This window comes from Myxocyprinus asiaticus, chromosome 49 (genome assembly GCF_019703515.2).
Source record: "Myxocyprinus asiaticus isolate MX2 ecotype Aquarium Trade chromosome 49, UBuf_Myxa_2, whole genome shotgun sequence".
Lineage (NCBI taxonomy): Eukaryota > Metazoa > Chordata > Actinopteri > Cypriniformes > Catostomidae > Myxocyprinus > Myxocyprinus asiaticus.
In genome coordinates this window covers 20,998,192-21,017,368 of record NC_059392.1, presented here as the reverse complement: position 1 = coordinate 21,017,368, position 19,177 = coordinate 20,998,192, and the positions used below count along the sequence as shown (strand labels likewise).

General features: G+C 38.2%; 1 long non-coding RNA gene across 1 annotated transcript; it reads right to left on the bottom strand.

Moving 5' to 3' along the window:
• Positions 1 to 15,858: 15,858 nt before the first annotated feature.
• On the bottom strand, positions 15,859 to 16,815 carry LOC127438166 (uncharacterized). The gene is made up of 3 exons (XR_007896660.1): positions 16,604 to 16,815; positions 16,123 to 16,172; positions 15,859 to 15,946 (listed from the first exon to the last, which is right to left on the bottom strand). It is a non-coding gene; the product is annotated as an uncharacterized LOC127438166 (long non-coding RNA).
• Positions 16,816 to 19,177: the final 2,362 nt, after the last annotated feature.

Here is a 19,177-nt window from a genome sequence, read left to right as displayed (position 1 = left end):
TTGGGTTAGATTTTTTTCAGTTAGTTAACTCAGTTCACAAAACTGGTTTGAAGGATTTGTTCACTAATCGGACTGATCCGATTCTTGAGTTGACTCAAGGAGTCCAATAACATGCAGACCAATACGCTGATTACCCCTAAATCAGCAATCTGACAACGCAAGAAAACCACAATTAAATGAGACTTGAAATGATCGGGTAAGTGTCTGCTTTTGGTGTCAAAACGAACGCAGTTTCACGTAACCTTACACGTTGTTGGCTTGTTAAGCATAATCAGTGTAAACTTGTGCATGTAAACGTACTCAATTATATTAAATGTTGGTCTCTTCTTTACAAAAAACTATAGTATGACTTTAAAAGAATATAGCGCACAAGTTGTATGGACTACTTATTTGTTACTTTAATGGTGCTTTAATGACACTAGAACCTAGGGGACTAATTGCATGGAAAAGAGCGAACAAATGTCAAATTTTGAGCGAACTAGCAGTTAAAGGCTTTCTACCATCCAGAAGACTGAAAATCAGATTTGTGCAGTGACACAAAACGTTCATTTTGATATTGGGGAGAGATCCTGCTTTGTTTTAACAGGGAATGTAGGAGTTCTACTTGTAATTCAGAGATAAAAATGCGTGCCTCATTTAGCATAATCGCTGTTGAACAGGCATGCTATCTGCCGTGCGGGAAGCAGGCTCCATGCTCTGTGAGATGCTGGCACTAGAGAAATGAAAAAAGAAAGAGGCTACGACTGAAATCTCCTCACTAGAATGTCCTGTTAAAACGGAATGATTAGTGTTGTTGGCAATTTTGGTGTGGATGGCATTTTCCACAAATAGGGCACAAAAAAGTTGTAAATTCCATTATATAGTTTTAAATCCGAATATATAATAAATCCTGAATATAATCTGAACAAATATTTGTAAATCTCAATATATAGTTTTAAATATTGAATATATGTTGTAAATCTGAATATATACTCCTAAATCCTGTAAATATTTGTTTGAATATAATTATAAATATGAATATGTAAATTAATATTTAGATATAAATCCAAATATATATTTGTAAATCCGAATATATAGTTGTAACTCCTGAATATTCTTTTTTTATTTGACCTCCTGGGGTTGACTGTCAATGTTTTCTGAAGGTTAAGCACCTCCTTTCACCAATCATTTGCTAAAATAGAAAATTTTTTACTTAATTTGTCAGAGTTTTAGGCCCTATTTTGTACCCTATTTATGAAAAACACCAGATTTATGCCATGAGAAAACATGTAGGCAAAACAAAGCAGGTGAGAGGGGCAATGGGGGGCGTAGACAAAGAGGGCAGTATTTGGTAGATTGTAACCAAAGGCAGCACTAAGAGGATAAGACATGCTAGAGTGGAGGACACTTCTTCACATGTATTCAAGAAGGAACAAAAGCAAATTCCTATTTGAGGAGTGTGGGATTGTTCAGTAGCCCGTCAGGACCTTGAACTGTCCTTGAGGAAAATGCAAAGGCAGAAAATCCTCTTTTTGAGACAAAGCATCCAAAGACAATGTTGGGTTTGGGAAGGTAGGGGAAGATATGAGATATAAGCATAAAAAAATAAAAAAGTGTTCCCCTGCTGAACTCTGTCACACACATGTAAAGGACTGCTATACAAATCTCTTTCGAGCTTTTTCTGGTAATGGCAGTGAACAAAATATTCTGTGTGTTCATTCTGTTGCTTTTTCAAAGCAATAGACATTCATTGTAAATGCTTCTATATAATGCACTTAGCTGCATAGAGAGCTATATGATGCTCCCTTGCTCCCTATTTAGTGAATGACTTAACCTCCAGTGTGCTGTCTGTCTGCACTGGTCTCAGAACAGTTTGAAATGCACCTTATTTTCATCCTAACTCCATAAAAAGCCTCTGAAAGCAACATTTTTCTGCTTTTGGATGGATCCATTTATTCTCAATGTGAAAATGCAAAGTTAATATATAGGAATGCATTTACTAATGTTAATGAATAGAATCGTATTGCACAGTGATAACAAAATAAAATTTAACAAAAAGTATTTTAAAATGAAGCAAAATGACCCACAGATGTGTTAATGTTAATGGACACGGGGTTGCATGAGGTTAAGATGTCTATTATTTGCTTTAATGACTTGAATAAACACATTTACAGCATCAGACCATCTATGTATTTCCCATTTGCTAAACAACAAAAACCGACAAAAACATGTTATTGAACACCCCTTAGGAAAGTTTTCAAAGATGGTCTCAACAATTCTGGGAGAAAAGAACAAAGTAAAAAAAAATTCTTTTTTTTTTTTTTACATTTAAAAAATGTTGGAACATTCTATCAAACCTTTCTCAAAAGTAAAATTCTACTGACTAATCTGAACTATTGACTTTACATGAGATTTAAACTTTGACGTGTAGTTGCCAGTGACACATTAAGATAGATTTGTATGATTTAAAGTTGAGGTTTGTAAAAACAACCTTTGCCAACATCCCTTAAGACTCATCACGCCCTTTCACACTCTCTGATTCCCTATAAACAAATAGGCCATACTAAATAAAAGGTGATAAAAGTTTATCATCGTAATGGGTCATGAATTGGCTAGTTAGCAGGTCCTTGTTTGCACCTGCTGGTAGTTGCTGGAACTACACTCTATGATGGCAAAAAACATTGTTTCATCCTTGACTACATTTCAAACATAACAGTGTTTTCTGACCAACCCCCACTGAAATTTCTCACTTCCGACCTCAGTGTGTTCCAGTCAATCACACTTCACAGTCACATGTACATGTCAAATATAATGGCATGTACAGTCTATCAGATGATAGCTAGTAGCTCTTTACCAGCAAAATATGTGAAAACATAGGCATTGATTGATACACTCCTTTTTTAATATCCTGTTTTACATTTAAGCAATAAGACATGAGAGGCCGTGCTATATTGTGAATATAGTCACGGTTGAAGAGCGTTGTTAGGCACAATGTGAAGAGGATATAAAATGGATAGTTATAAAACGGCCTTAAGCCGTGACTATATTCACAATATCGCACACCCTTGAGTATGTTATTGCTTTTATAAAATGGTTACCACGTAATAAAATATTAAGTATCATATTAATTATTATTAAATAATATTATATTACCATACTAAATAAAAGGTGATAAACGTTTAACATCGTAATGAACCAGACCACAATAAAATATACACACCAGACAGATAGTAGGATGTGTCATGCAGGGGATCCAGCACGAGGTGGGATGGTTCTTCTGGTAACTAGGAAGTGTAACGACAGCACCGTTTCTGACCATTTTGGTGCCCTAGGCAAGATCTTGTTGTTGACTTGGGGAGGCGGTGGTGTATTAGCGACTTGCGCGGCGATCTCGTTATTGCTGCTCCCGTTTGCCAGAGCGATCTTATCACTGGTGGTAGTGTGTCCCACCTTGCAAATGCGATGCCAATGTTCACTCTGGTTTTACTCCATTCTCTGTCTCTGTGTCTTTTGGCAAGTCTTCTAATTTAGGCGAAGCTAAATTTATTTTCTTCCACGCCCCAAACTCACTCTATAGGTTGAGTTAGAAAAGGATGAGTGGGGCTGAGCGGGCCGCTTAAAATAATAACATCGATGTTTTGATAGTGCCTGGGAGGCTCAGTGTTTATACTTTTGGGGGAGGTAAACCCATGGATGGCTTACTTCTTGTTGTCAATTAACAATAAACTGGGAAAGTAGAATGTATTTTGACATTAAAAAAAGTTACATACTGCACTTTTAACTACTGATAATTAACTAATGAAAAAAAAATTCTGCTAATCCTGCCTTTTGTTTAAAAAAAGAAAAAAATAAATGTGACAGTGAGGCACTTACCATGGAAGTTAATGGGACACAATTTTGGAGGGTTTAATGGCAGAAATGTGAAGATTATAATTTTATCAAGCACTTACATTAGGGGCTTGGGTAGCTCAGCTAGTAAAGCTGCTGACTACCAACCCTGGAGTCACAAGTTCGAATCCAGGGCGTGCTGAGTGACTCCAGCCGGGTCTCCTAAGCAACCAAATTGGCCTGGTTGCTAGGGAGGGTAGAGTCACATGGGGTAACCTCCTCGTGGTCGCTATAATGTGGTTCTTGCTCTCGGTGGGGTGCGTGATGAGTTGTGTGTGTGGATGCTGCGGTGAATAGCATGAAGCCTCCACACGCACTATGTCTCTGCAGTAACGTGCTCAACAAGCCACAAAATAAGATGTGTGGATTGACTGTCTCAGATGTGGAGGCAACTGAGATTCTATCTCCACCACCCGGATTGAGGTGAGTCACTATGCCACCACGAGGACTTAGAGTGCATTTACAGTCATTTTAATGTTTTAAGGTTTATGCTGTTACATCATCATGGCAATAAAGTTATAAAACTGGATATAACCTTACACAGAAAAGGTTAGTAAGCGATTTTATCACACTAAAATAATCTTTACATGCATATTGTTTACATCTTGTGGCTATACTTTTGAAACAATGGGTATTTTCACTGGTATGTACTGGCCCCATTAACATCTATTGTAAGTGCTTCACTATAACCCTGATTTTTTATTTAATTTTTTTATGGAAAAGGATGGACAAGTCAAAATAAATTTTTGTGGTAATCAACATTATGCCACAAATGTTTTGATTGAGCTTAAAGGTGCTGTTAGCGATTTTAGCCATTTTACATCCACGAGCCATTGAAATAGCCACGCCCCCTCTTTCCAAAACCCTACGCTCCAAAGATACCAAATGAGCTTTATCAAGGCCGACATCATGCAGAAATGGTTGTTATAAACAACAGCAGCAAAATAGGGCCCTCAACTGACAAATGTTATGAACAACATGGCATAAAAATGGCAGTAAGCCCCCAATAATTCCCTGAAACTACAATAGAACAGAAGAGAACACGCAAAAGGATTGACAGGCCAAAAGCATCATAGACAGCAGCGCGCGGACACATTTTTGTTTGCTGTTTACAGAATCTACAGCTGTCACAGAGATGGGTGAGATATCTCAGGACATTTATTTCATTAATATCTTTCAGGGAGTAGGAAAATATTTTGCATAATTTTCCATGAAAAAATCACTTACAGCACCTTTAACTTGTACTGAACCCGGAAAATTCCTTTAAGTACCTGAAAAATGTGTTGTGGCTTTAAAACAGTAATGGGACATCAATTTGCACCCTATTCTTGGAAAGTGCCAGTGGCTAGGCTGATGACTGTGAGTACTGGTGCTCCTCTGGTCTGTTTCACAACACTCTTATCTCTAACAGTGAGCTCATGCTTTGTGCTTCTCTGAGCTTATCTCTGTTCCTCTGCCTTTGCTCATAAAACTGACCAGCCAGCAAGAGAGACACACATCACTGCACATACATCTCCATTTCAGATAGCCCACATGCATGGATGAGCCATACTTTATACAATGATTCCCAGCTCTGTTCAATTCTGGTGCTATTACTCGAGTGTGTAGACTGGATGTTAACTTGTCTCGGGTATCTTTGAATATAACTGAGATTACTACATATCACAGATTGACACTGAATTGACATTCAACAATAAACATACTCTGAGAAATATTCACATGTACTAAAAAGTGTGACAGCTAACCCTTCTTATAATGTATAATATAGCAAACATGCACACTCTAATGTTAAGTGTTAGCAAGTATCCAACGACTGCACTTTTAAAGGACACAATGCCCTTGGTTTAATGCATGTGTCATGAAATGCTCGATGTGTATCAGATATCTTTACTGTGGCGTCAAGATTATCTCTCCAATCAAATGAACCCAAGATACAGCCTTTGTTCTACATCCCACTGTAAACTCTTTATCCAAAGTAAATACAGGGATAACCTTTGTAATTATCCATGATATCAATAATCATATAATGTTTCTTATATCATATATATCATATAATGCTTCCTAAAAGCCCTGGTGTGACATGGCTTCACAAAAATGTAGATTCAGTTGTGATAAACGCTAAATCTCTTTCATTAATTTGAACTCTATTTGGAGCACCATATTAGCTCTGAGTAGAGGTGTGTCCTAAAATATGATTGGCCACCACAGGTGCCATCCCAAGATTAATCCATCTCGTAAATCAGATGCGGGGCATTCCTAATATACTGTAAACTCCTTGGTTTAAATCAGGGGGTCATGAATTGGCTAGTTAGCAGGTCCCTGTTAGCACTTGCTGGTAGTTGCTGGAACTAAACCTTATAATGGCAAAAAAAAACATGTTTCACACTTGATGGCCTTTTAAACGTAGCAGTGTTTTCTGACAACACACCCAATGAAGATTTTATTTTGCAATAATTCCTTTACATTATTTTACACCTTTTTTCATAGAGAGATACTGAATTTCCCACTTCCAACCTCAAATGTGTCCGGTTAGGGTTAGTCACCCAATGTTCATGGGAGGATGCATATGTGAACACGTTCAGCAGGAGACGCTGATGTAAACACGGAGACAGCCCAAAACAGGGAAATTCATCAGTGTAGTGCATGGTCATAACTGGAGTAACAACGTTCCGCCTTTGGCTGTCTGACTTAGAACAGCATTCCAGTCATCATTTTAGAGTAGCTGGGAAAATTCAGAGTTTTGAATTGTTTGGAACGCACTATGTGCGCAAATGAGAAATATGGGAGCCTTCAGATTGCATACTTCCTGCCATTGAAATGAATGGCAATGCTAACAGATATTTCTCCAGGTATTTTAGAGCTCCTTGGTTTAAAGCGGTGTAAAAAATGGCAATTAATTGAATGGACTCGATTAACTGTATTTTAATGGAATGTAGCAATCCAAAGTAAAAGTACACTTTTTAATATAGCCTACAAATAGCCATAACTAGCTGTAGTTTGGTAATGTTACACCCTGTTATAGAACCCAATTATAATCATTGATGTTGTCAACACTTCGCAACTGACAGTAAACGGGTGTCCATTTTGCACTGCATGCGCTGGGGCTATAACTGCCAACAACACAAATTTGCTTCGACACGTTCAGTGTAGACAGCCTCAAGCCATTGTGGTGCGTTGAGTAGCATCAACGGACGCACCCGGTGTAGACAGGGTGTTAGCTTATAGTAGCTAAAAATGGCATTAGCCACATAAACAGTTATGCTATCTGCCAGGGGAACGTTTAGAAAAACAAATGGGTTTCAGGTCTGTACTAACAGGGTTTTGGACAGCAGGGAAAACAATGCATCTTGAAAGTAATAAAAATACAACTAGCAATATAATCATTCATAGCAAAATAAGTGCTTCCCATATTTTTTTGTTGTTGAAGTCTTGGCTGCACGTCCAGTCAAACTCTATTGTATTTTGCTGCTTTTTGCTGTTTGGCTTTTCTGTCACTAATACGTAGCTAGGCAGAAGCCAACATGGACCGGTTGCATGATATGCCCTTATCCTCTAAAACCATTTGCTACAAGTAAGGTAAAAAAAAAAAAAAAAAAATGCAACCCAGACTAAAGGAATTAAAGGAATAGTTCACCCAAAATTGAATTTTCTTAATTTACTCACCCTCATGTCATTCCAAACCCATATCAATAGACGTGGCGTCATGACGTTCGGACACAAAAAAAGTGCAATGACCAATTAGGTTTGATGTTACTGTTGTAGCTGCCACATAGTATTTCAATGCTGTTTAAGGACTTTATTAATAATTTGATATGAGAGTGAAAAACAACTTAAAGGTGCACTCAGTAATTTTAGTGTTTATGTCGTCTTGGTTACAGCATCATTCAAACTCCATAGTTTTCAGTTTCAGATGTCTTTGTAGAAATTCACTATTCACAGTCAGCAATGAATAATTTAATCCATGACTAAAATAACAGGGTGGTCACTGAGATTAATCGAGTAGTACTGGACTGATCATGTGATTCTGACATGGCAGCCCCCATGAGGGGACCCCCTCCATGTAGAATAAAACAGCTTTTATAAGGTTACTGATATGACTGGAGTCTTTGTCTCATGTGAAAGCTCATGAATATACACATACAGTATGTTTCAAAATTACCATTCATTTCATTAGGAGTAAAACTTTTTGAATGAGGAAAAAATTATTCAGCGCACCTTTAAATTGCAGACTGTTCATCAGTGCACTAGCAACCCAAACAAATTCACATGATAGTGTTGCCAACTGTCCCCTTATTAGACAGGAAGTCTCGTGTTTTGGCCAGAATGATGATGTCCATTACAGGATGCCTATTATCCTGTGTGCAAAAGGTTTGAGGAGTGGGGCCAACCCCCTTGTTCTTATGGCGAAATGCTCAATATCTCAAAATGATGAAGTGTCCCGTACTAGCGTGCCAGAATATTGGCAAAACTTGAATTAGTCTGGGCCACCCTTGTCAAAAAAGTTTGGACATGGTACTAGCTCTGAGGAAATGGATTTTCAGAGTAGAAATTTATATTCGAAGTCCATGTCAAGATCATGCTAAATATGCTCACCTTCCATATAAACATTTATAGCAATGGTCCAGACGGTGATTAACATTTTTATAGGACACTGACTGACGTACCAAGTGATCTCAAATCTCAGACTCGGCTCACTAGGTCTTCCTGTTCCCAATGCATCTGGTCGGGTCTGGCCCAGTCATCTAGCCCATCTGCCAGCAGTCATTCACAGTGCTTCTGGGAGCTGTTATACCAAATAGGTCTTAGCTTGTGTCTGCTCTATCCTGCTCTTGGCATTGCATGGCTGTTGCTATATTACCATTGACCTGGCATTATTCTTGCATCATTCACATGGTTCCTTCCTGAATTCCTTGACTATATGATCTAGTTTCCTGTCTGAATGTAGATGTACGTCCCCTGTAGGTGAACACAAATAATTCAGGGGGTCAGCACTTTTTTCTGTGCATGATCAAAAGCACCGCAAGCCAGAAAATCCAGTCTAGATGTCATTCTGAAACACCTCACTGTCTCACACTTTTATAGTCCATGCAAAGCAAAGCCATCATTCTTTCTTTTGCTGAATAAATGAAGAGGTTTTGGCTTCCCCGTACAACACTCAGTTCGGGAAGAGGGTATGCTGTTAAAGGAATAGTTCAGCCAAAAACAAAATTTCATCATCGTTTACTCAGCCTCATGTAATTTTAAATCAGTATGATTTTCTTTCTTGTGTGGAACACAAAAGGAGATATTTCCAAGAATGTTCACGCTGCTCTTTTCCATTCATCGAAAGCATATAGTGTCATGTCAAGCTCTTAAAAGGAGAAAAAAGCACAATAAAATCACCATGAAAGTAGTCCATAAGACTCATGCACTATATTTCACATTTTCTTAAGTCATACGATAACTTTGTGTGAGGAACACAGAAAGTTTGGTCACAGAATAGCGTCCCTTCCGCTGTAGCTCTCAAATCTCATTATCCATCCTGCATGTTCAAATTTGCATCAAATTTTAATGCAGTTTTGGAATATCACATACAAAATGCTGGATGAATATACTGATATCTCCAAAACGTGCCTAAAAAAAACATACACTTGCTTGAGATGGATACATTTTTAATTCGATAAGACGATATACCTTTTAAACATATTTGAAAGTATATCCTGTGTATTATGGATGTCCTCGGATGTCCAATGACCCTAGAACCGCCCCTGCTAACAGGAATACCAGTTCTGTTAAATACTACAATTTGCAGGATGGCGAAGGAGATTTTAGAGCTATGATGAATATTATCAGTGAACAATCACTTACATTTTGGTCTATATATATATATATATATATATATATATATATATATATATATATATAAATGCACAAGTCATATGGACTACTTTTATGATACTTTTATCCTTCTTGAAGCTTGGCAGCCTCTTATCAGTAAACACTTATGAGCCAAAACATTATGACCACCTGCTTTATGTGAGGTGTGTCCTACGTGTGCCGCCAAAACAGCAGCTACCCGCCGAAGCATTGACTCTACAAGACCCCTGAAGGTGTCCTGTGGTATCTGGCACCAAGACATTAGCAGCAGATCCTTCAAGTCCTGCATGTTGCGAGGTGGAGCCGCCATGGATCGGACTTGTTGGTCCAGCACATCCCACAGATGCTCAATTGGATTGAGATCTGGGGAATTTGGAGGTCAGGGCAACACCTTTAACTCTTCATCATGTTCCTCAAACCATTCCCGAACAATGTGTGCAGTGTGGCAGGGTGCATTATTCTGCTGAGAGAGGCCTCTGTCATCAGGGAATACCATTGCCAGGTGGTGTACCTGGTCTGCAATGATGTTTAGGTAGGTGGCACATGTCAAATTGATGTCCACATGCAATGGCCGGACCCAGGGTTTCCCAGCAGAACATTTCCCAGAGCATCACACTCCCTCCACTCATCGGACCAGGCAACCATCTTCCACTGCTCCAAGGTCCAGTTCTGATGCTTGCGTGCCCATCGTAGGCACTTTAAATGGTGGACAGGGGTCATCATGGTCACTCTAACTGGTCTGTGGAGTGGTGGTGGCGTAGTGGACTAAAGCACTGAACTGGTAAGCAAAAGGTTGTTGGTTCAATCCCCACAGCCACCACCATTGTGTCCTTGAGCAAGGCACTTAACTCCAGGTTGCTCCAGGGGGATTGTCCCTATAATAAGTGCACTGTAAGTCGCTTTGGATAAAAGCATCTGCTAAATGCATAAATGTAAATATGTAGCAGGGTGTGAAGCACTGTGTGTTGTGACACATTCCTCCCATAACCATAATTAAAATTTTCTGTGACTTGTGCCACAGTAGACATTCTGTCGGTTCGGACCAGCCTTCGTTGCCCTTGCGCATTGCTGAGCCTTGGGCACCCTTAGGTTTGTCCCTCCTCAGACCACTGTTGGTAGGTACTCACCACTGATGACCCCACAAGCATTGCCGTTTCAGAGACGCCCTGATCCAGTCGCTGGCCATAACAATTTGTCCCTTGTCAAAGTCGCCCATTTCTCCTGCATTCAACAGGTTGATTACGAGAACTGATTGTTCGCTAACCATCTAATCTACCCAGACCTTGACATGTGGCCCTGTTAACAGATGATCAACGTTATTCACTTCACCTGTGAGTGGCTCATCAGTGTATACATTCATCATATGGAAAAGAGCAGCAAAAACTAGGTTTGCCAACTGTCCCATATTAACCGAGACATCCTATATTGTGGCCAAAATGTAGAAGTCCCCTATTTTAGTGATGATATGCTTGAGGAGTACAATTCTTCAAAATATAGGTTTTTGGGATTGGAATGACATGAAGGTGAGTAACTGATGACAGATTTTATATTTTTGCAAACTATTTCTTTTTAGTTTGTGGTTATTTTCAAACTTTTTTTCCCCCCATATTTGTAGTCCAATGCTTCATTAAGATATTACACCCTAAAAAACTACAAAAGGAAAATTGAAGACAAAATGAGCAGGATGAAAAATACTGACAGTCATACGAGGTCCTTACTAAGAGCATTTCATAACATCTAGCTCTAGTTAATCCCTTTAGGGAACTTTTAATTGATCTGGTCTTTAAATCTTCCATATTGTCTAGTATGCATCCTGCAACTCATGGCCATGTCATTGAAATTGGAGAAACCCTGCAATAACCTCAGCTAGATGTTTTTTTTTTTTTTTTTTTTTTTTTTCTCCTCCTGATAAATCCATCTGATTTATAATCCTTGCCGAAGGGGCAATTTTGGTTTCTGGAAAGAAAAGTTTCTTGTCAATGAATCTGTGCATTGCTCAATGTCAATGACCTGTTTCTCAAGAGATGTGAATCACTGTGTCCATAAAGTGTCATGACATATTCAAATCAATAAATACACAAAGAGCATTAACCCGAGGGTTCTTAATGTTGACCATCATCACTGCTAATTTAGACCAAAAATACACTGTTACAGAAGATTGCAACTGTGGTTAAATCATTGGTAGTACAATATCAAGCCACCAGCCTTTACTTTTGGGTGAAATATCTGTTTAAATTCAGCATTGTAAGTGTTGTTCAGCTCTGGTTTTGCATATGAATTAGAATCCATCTCAGATTTCAAAGATAAAGAGATTGGACATTGTGACACACTATACACAAATCACAAAAGAATCGCAAGTGCTGGCGAAACTGGATATTTCCTGAGTGTGAAGGTTAATTGGTTAGATTATGAGAACAGGTGTGCGTTCACTCTTTGGTTTATAATGCACCTGTAAATGTCTAAGTCTTCAATATATGCACTCATACATATGAAACTGCGACATAAGGAGTGCTCTCACATTGCATTTGAGAAGTAATAGGAGAATGCGTTTGACATTCATGCAATGTTTTGCGCTGAAAATATTATATTAACATTTGTGATTGCACATTTTTCACTTGATACAGATCAGCAAAATATAGCTGTTTACATTTTCTATGAAAATGTATTCAAAATAACTAATAATAGACAACTTTAAAAAATAATAATAATTGTAACAATAATAGATTATAATACTTAACTATTCATGGTTACAACTGTAATATAATATTAATAAATAATGTAATATATAATAATTAGGAAATAATTTATTTCAGTATAATTTAATAATAATTATATAATTAATAACATATTAATATATTTAATTAATATAAATATACTAGTATATTTTTTCAAACTTTTAAATGTTAAATGTTCTCCCAAACAGATGATTTAAGTTTTAAATCAACAAAACCTGCCTTGCTACCCTAAACCTTAAACCTAAACCTAACTGATAGTGTCATAAAAAGCAAAGGTGACATGAAAAATGCAATTTCTAAAGCAATCACTTCATTTTGTGGTGCTTCTATTACACTTTTGGCTTAAGTGTCAACTTGCATGCTCAGGACTCGTACCTGGTTCTTTTGCAACGGAAGTGCAACGCTCAATCAGTTGAACTACCGAACAATTTCATTGCACTCAAACAAGCTTGTAAATGTTGTTGGTTATGCAAGGCAAATGTTACAATGCATCACCTTACAAGTCATGCACTATAGTAAAAGTGTTTAGATGTCATAAAATAGCATTGTGTGAGTAACATGGCGAAAAGTGTTTATGAACTGATAATCTCTGTAAATGCAAGTCCATTTCTTCAGCCGTTTTGTAGTCTGTCAGAAAAAAAATCGTAAGTCCAATCGCTTAGAAAAGTAATAGCACACCTCTTCTCAACAAGCCACACAATTACAAGTACCATTCATGTTCATGGCACCAGAGTTACATGTCTAAGTTTAAAAAGTAGGGCAATAGGGTTTGTTCAAACCACTAACCCTCGGTAGGAGCAAGCACCACTAATAATTTGTGACTGGTCACTGTTGTTCCAGCCATTGCACTGGTTCTACCTTCCGTGATTTTCCATTCTCCAGGTATTGGAATCTCAATACCCTGGTGCAGTGAGTCATAGCAGGCAATGATTGAAGTGCTGGATCCATCAAGGTCAAAGTTAAATCCCAGGTAGAGGCAACCTGTGGAATGATGTACAATCATGACAACTCTCTGAATAAATTGAAAGTGTTATAATCGATGTGACAAGTTTGTAGGTTTGGTCTTGCCAGACTATATCTGCTTACTCTACTGCTGCAGAGCAAGTATGAAGACTTGCTACTGCTAGAAAATACACAGACATGCTGTGTACTGCTGCTACACAATTAGACATACCTGTACATACTGTATAATTCTCCCTGATGCAGATCTAGACAGGTGATGCTGAAGAGGAGGAGGGTTTCAGAGAGAAAACTCCTGTAGAACGCTGCAGTGAAACCGGCTTGCCTGCAAACAACTGAGGCAATTTAAATGTTAGATAAAGAGAGAATACGCAAGTTAATTGGCTAACAGATTGCTTGTTTAAAGGACCCATCAACTTGCGCCAATTTAGTATCATAGTATAAAACCCACGATTACTTCAAGTGAATTTTTTTTTTTTTTGCCATTAATACAGTATGGCCATTTGGATTGCATTTATAGAATAGTAGCGTATGCTGAATGACCAGTTACTATGTAACCACCTGAAGGCCTTGGTGTGGGTTACAGTGGGATAGTTCTTTTTTGCTTTTTGTGAGTAACACAACCTGGTCTCATATAATCTCATTGCTATATTTAAATTTTTGTAAAAAGATTTTATGTGACTTATTGTACGGTTGAAATGAACACTAGAGGCGCTACAACAACAATGACTTATTCACGTTCACAAAAAGTTTCGTTGAAAGTGTCATAGAAACACCACAAAATGACGTGGTTGCTTCAGCAATTGTGTTTTTTATCTCATATTTGCTTTTAGAACACTATCGGTTAGGTTTAGGTTTAGGGTAAAGAGGTAGATTTTGTTGGTTTAACAATCAATATAGCATTAACCTTAAAAACCTCATCTGATTGGGAGAAAATTAACTTGCTTATAGCACCACACAGTGTACATTTCAACCTCAGAACTGACACGATACTTGTAAGGACACACATAATATTATTTTGCGATATAACGACTCAAATTTTGGTCTGTTCCACACACAAGAATACTTGGGAAATGTTCAGGATATGGACTACTTTTATGATATTTCTATGGTGCCTTTTTTGGAACTTGCGACTGAGCTAGGATGTTTCTTCATTAATGCACCTTTTGTGTTCCACAGAAAAAAGAAAGTCATACAGAAGGGTGAGTAAATAATGACAGATTTGTCATTTTTGTGAGAGCTATCCCTTTAAGAATAATTGATCATGTACTGGCTGCAGTTTTGGGAGCCCCTCACAGTTTCCCCCGTCTTATAGCCTAACTGGGGCCATGAAAACATACATTTGACATTATTCTGTTGGGGTGTTGGCTGGTGTGATATAACAGCAGAAAGTAAATGCAAAGAACAGCAAGAAGTTACAAAATGTCATATGAATGCCAAAGTGTGGTTTACCTCAAGGACTTATGTGAATAATTTTGCTGTAATTTATTACAAAGTGTATTATTAATTACTGTATGTAAATATATTGTTTTGTGAAAATAAAAAAAAAAACACTTCGGTATCTGTCTCCACAAGGCTGAAATGCCAATACGTTCAACAACACATCCAGCTTCAGCCACTGAGGGCAGTGGTTAGAATTCCGGTAAGCCCAGACTGATTTCAGTGGCAGAACTTTCAACCTTATGTCACCGAATTCTAGAGGTCTGAACGGGTCTTAAAATGAAGCCCGAAACCGACCAATGGACTCTATGCACAGAACGAAGCCTACGTATTTCTGGTCAAATCTCAGGGGGTTAATCTTCCGTATCCAGCTAATGCGAAAGTGTAAAGAGTTGTAGAAAACTACTATTCTTTCTAAAATAATAAAAAAAAGTGATTAAGTAAAAGTAAAAAAATTATCTCAGTAATGAGCTCCAAAAGTGTAAATACATACGATCTGAAGCTTGCTGAATGGCCGAGCACTGCTATACCACTGTGTAAGGCTTCATTTGTGTGCAAACTATTTACATCCAGTGATTGTACAGTGATTTACAAGTGAGAAATACAGAAATACATATATCACATTTGAAAGCTACACTATTTAATGAAATATGTCAAATTGTAATTTTCTTACATGTTGTTTTAAAGGTTGAAAGGAGACCCCAAAACTTTCTAAATGAAAGACATTTTTTTAATGCATATTCATTGATCTCTGGGGGGCAGTGGAAAGGATGAGAACATGATGAATGAGTGTGAGAGAGAGAAAGAGAGTTTTATGGTCTTAGGCAGATGATGGAATTGTTCTCTGCTCTGATACTCCAGGCCAGACCCCCTCTCAACCACACGCACACACACACACACACACACACACATACACATACACATACACACACACACACACACACACACAGTATTGCCACTTACACACACCTCGCCTTGCCAGGCTGCAAGACAAATGAGCCGCCCAGTGCAGGATAAAAGGTCAGACCTGTGTCTTAACAGCTTCCCTAATCTCTCCAAAAATGATGGACTGACTTCCACACCTCCCACTGAAAGACAGAAAAAACAAGAAGCAATTACACTTTGGTGTCCCATGAATGTTTTAAAGCATTATAGGCACAAATCCCATGCAACCATTCAACCCTGTTACTAAAGTTACTGGAAGAAAAATGATGAAATACATATTTATATTTAATTTATGAGAAATATAAGTTTTTACACAAACCGTTGACTGCATTCATCAAACTCAATTATTCAACCCTGTTCCCAAAGTTACTGTAAGAAAAATGATAAAATAAATATTAATATTTAATTTATGAGAAATAACTTCTAACCAACATTTGGTCCCAAACTAGCTAGGCCCTACTCAGTGATAGTTTAATTTAAACTAAACTCGCATCCCTCTTACACAGACATTTTATTTTATTTTTATTTTATAAATGTTGTCTCTTTAATTTAGAGGTTTCTTTAATGTTTACTGCTACAAAAAAAAAAAAAAAAAAAAAAAAAAAAAAAAATTACACTCTGTTTTGTATTTCATTCATGAAAAATGCCAAATAAACATCCATTAAAAAAATTATAAATAAATAAATAAAATAATAATAATAATAATGTAATAAATGAATACATTTAAAAATCTGGTCACGGAAACACTCTGCAATTCGTTGACATGGAAACGCTTAAGAGAAACATCCCATAATGCTCACCTCAAGCAGTTCCTTGCATCATAGCAGACTAAATATGACCAAATGTGCTCTCTGTTCTCCCTAAAGGGAGTCGCAGTCTGCTCTTGTCTGTCTTTGATTAATAACGCACCGCTTTAAGCACATAATTTCCCGTGTGCAGAGATTATGGGTTGAGGCTCTGTTAAATAGCCCTTCGACTCATTCATTTATGGTTCAAGATTCCATTACACGAGCATTACAGAATACCAGAATAGAAGTGGTGATAATGGACAGTTTTATTCCTCTAAAACAAGAAGTCCTGCGTGGCACCGTTCAACTCCTCCCTTCTGAACTGCTTTTCTGTTCTGCACTGTCAGACAGAAAGAGCACCATCAGTCAACTGGCACTCTGTGGAGTCAGTGCTGTTGATAAATCAGCATTATACAACAACAAAAAAACAAAACACTTGTGGGGTATAAAGTCTACTGTGTAGGGAGCGAAGGTGGAAGTAAAGCTAGGGGTGCAGGAAGTGATTTGTCATCAGAAAACGGTACAGTATCACTTGCCCAACCAAAAAGGGCCCAGTTTCACAATAACATTGCAAATCATACTTTGTAGGAATTTTTGATGTTAAAATACTTTCTCTGATTCCACTTCAATATGCAGAGAGAACTATATAAGTAAGTCATGTGTAGGTTGAAAGTGTCTTGAACTGTGTTAACTGTGTCTCTGTGGCGCTTTTGAAACATTGCTGATTAGAGCATCCTGACCAGGGGTGCGTTTCCCATACAACGACGTAACTTCCTGCATAACCACCATAGTACGATGCATCGTTTTAGAAATTAACTAGCTAGTCATGACTGTTTCTAGAAAACATAGTAACTATGTCGAACATCAATCATTCAAACCACTGTCTTTAATGACGTTTCTCAGGGGGTGGAGTAATAACTTCTGCAAATATTAACAGCTACAACAGCTCATTTACACGTACACCAGAAAGCCGTTTAATGCGAGAAAGCTTCTGTAATGCGACAGATGCATTGCGCTGCAATAGATGGGTTTCCCTCTATATTAGACTTTGGTGTCATGTGCACTCTTCAAAAACATTTTAATGGCACTTATGCGTTAAGATAAAACCATAAATGAAGTTGGCTTGATGAAGTCAGCAAACTGTTATTCTACAAACTTGTTTTAGGGTTTTTTCAAAATCCCTAAACAAAGACCAAAAATTATAATACTAACTCCAAGAGCTTTCAAGCTACAGCCACCAATCCTGGTATGCTCTGTCTTTTCTAACTGATCAGACTTACACCTTGTCCTAACCAGACGTGACACGATAAGATTCCAGCGACAAGCAATCTGTCTGTCCACACTAGGCGTGATGTGATACCACGATACTAATACACTAAAATGAAGATAATTGATAAAATGTAAAACTAAAAACAGAGCAATCACAGACGGAACGGTCTGTTTATTGAGTGCAACTAATTTTCTCACTTAAGCTCCGTAATGCTTTCAATGGCAAGCCCGAGGGGATAAATATACAATCACACACAGGGAAAACTTATTCAGTCTGTTACGATTGTTCATGTTCACGCAGTACTCCTGTTGTTATTTTGCCGATCTCCACGTGACAGGGAAGCGGGGATGAGTTGGTATGTCTCCCCTCTGCCATTCTGTACCTGTGTGTGTGTGTGTGTGTGTGTGTGTGTGTGTGTGTGTGTGTGTGTGTGTGTGTGACAGAGCTCTGGCTGAAGAGAACGAAACCTCAAGCAAAACATTTGGTAGGTGTGTGACACCCTCTGCCAAAATCAAGTTGTTGTGAACCGGCCAGTATGATGCCTGCGCTGGCCGGCGCGACTTCGCAGAAATAGAAATCATTTAAAAAAATAGAAAGCCCTGTCCCTGTCGCTTATTGTGTGTCGTGGCTGGTTAGGACAAAAACTCTGATTAACATGGAAAAGATACTTTTTATTGTGTGTCATGGTGTCGCATCTGGTTAGGACACATTGTTACGGTTTTCGCACAACAGACGATTAAAAATCATTAAAAAAAGTCATACCCTTACAAAAAACTTGCCGCAGATTTGTCACTGATAATTTGAACATGCAAATGAGCTTTGCAGAATTGTCCATTGTTGCCAAAGGTTTTCCGGAGGATTACCACTACTGGCGAAGAGCTGTAAACTTCTGGCAAACATTTGCGGCGAATCAAAAGCTAATTTGCATGTGAAAATAACGAGTGGCAAATCTACTGCAAATGTGCGGCAAGTTTAGATTTTTTGTAAGGGTAGACTTAGGGTGTGTTCACACTTGGCAGGTTTGGTTCGATTAAAACAAACTCTGGTGCGATTGTCTGTTAGTGCGGTTCATTTGAACAAGTGCACCAAACAAGTGGACCGAGACCCCCTGAATAGTGGGTCTCGGTCCGCTTTCAAACGAACTCTGGTGCAGTTCGATTGATATATGAACACATCATGGACCAAAGACGTCTAACGGACCAAAAACAGGAAGTAATTTGCCTAATACTGACCTCAAGCATACCTGGTTCTTCTCAACCGCCATCAGCCTTCCTTGCAGCATATCTTTGTTTGTGTGTGCAATGGAGGAATTCCTG